Genomic DNA, 1,390 nt, shown 5'->3' on the forward strand with positions numbered 1-1,390 from the left:
CTCTGCCGTCGGGCTGGTGTGGCGGCCATGGGGGTGGTTGGGGGGGGGGGGGGGGGGGGGGGGGGGGGGGGGGGGGGCAGCAAAACACAGCACAGACAAAAGGCTGCAGAAATGGGTCAGGAAACGGGACATGGCAAGAGAAATCTAATTGGTGGGATATAGAAAAAGGAGGACGGTGGTACTTCAAGATATGTATTCTCCTTTACTAGAGAAACCTCTCACTCCCTGGACGGGGTGGAGCACTGGCTACTGGTGATGGCTGTTGGAAAATGGGCGTCCAGGTGCCCATGTTCAGCTGTCAAACACATACCCCGGTGTCTATCTGTGCCTTTTTGGCTCTTACCGGCTCTGCAGTGAGGCTGGGGCCTTGGCTTGGACTTTGCCCTTCCATGGGAATTGCTGGGGATGTGTCAGACCTGATGGCTTTGCCAGCGTGTCTGGGAGAGTCTCGCTGGGGTGGTGTCAGTAATGGAGCAGACACACTCAAGCTCTTGCAGAAGAGACCATATCACTTTGCTGTGGCACCGTCTGTCTGTGGCAGATTGTGTCCTGGCTCTGGCAGACTCATTAGGCAGAGGGATAAAGGAAAAGTCCGGCTTCACCTGGAGTTAGTGTGGGGGAGTCTCAAGAGGGGTGACATTGAGTCATCTTCATGTGCTTGTGATCCTAACTTAAAGAGCTTGGGCTGGAAGCTTTCACCTGCCTCCTGCGGTATCGCTCGGCTAGGCAGCAGCCAGCCAGGTGGTGTGTGCCAGGGAACAAGAGCAGGGGAAGACCGTGTCCTGCTGCATGTGTAGCCAGCCCTTGGGTGAGTCTGGAGGAGAATTAGATTGACCAAATAATACCTGCAGTCTGTCTGAGACTTAAAAAAAAATAACCCACACCGGTGTCCAAAACCTGAATGCATAGCTTTTACCTTCCCAGCGGAGAGCACGGCTCAAGGTGCCAGCTGTCTGGGTTGAAGTGGGAGCTCACGGATTCGTGTGAACTTTGTAAGTCTGCGTTCAGAGGCTAAAGAATATTTTTAGTAGAGGGATGCAGTTGCTGCTAAGCACTGAGAGCTGGGATGGGAACTAGAGGCGGGTATGGATAGATGCCCTGTGCCGCTCTCAGGATGCTGAGGAATCCCTGTTCGGGAGGGCGTGTCGGTATGCTGTCCACATGCAGCTGGTAGTTGATGGAATCAGGGATCCCTATAAATAACTGGTCCAGGAGACACAAAAGTTAAATTCCTCAAGCTGCTCGTCGTGCCACGAATTCTTTCCTGACTCTTTCACTTCCATTGAGTCTGCTGTATGGCTGGTTCGGGTGGGCTCAGTGAAACAGCTGCTCTGCTGCACCCCTGCTGACCTTCCCGAGGGTAAAGCCTGGGTGGGTTCCACGCAGGCTG

Source organism: Aptenodytes forsteri, unplaced genomic scaffold, assembly GCF_000699145.1.
Source record: "Aptenodytes forsteri isolate BGI_AS27 unplaced genomic scaffold, ASM69914v1 Scaffold624, whole genome shotgun sequence".
Classification (NCBI taxonomy): Eukaryota; Metazoa; Chordata; class Aves; order Sphenisciformes; family Spheniscidae; genus Aptenodytes; species Aptenodytes forsteri.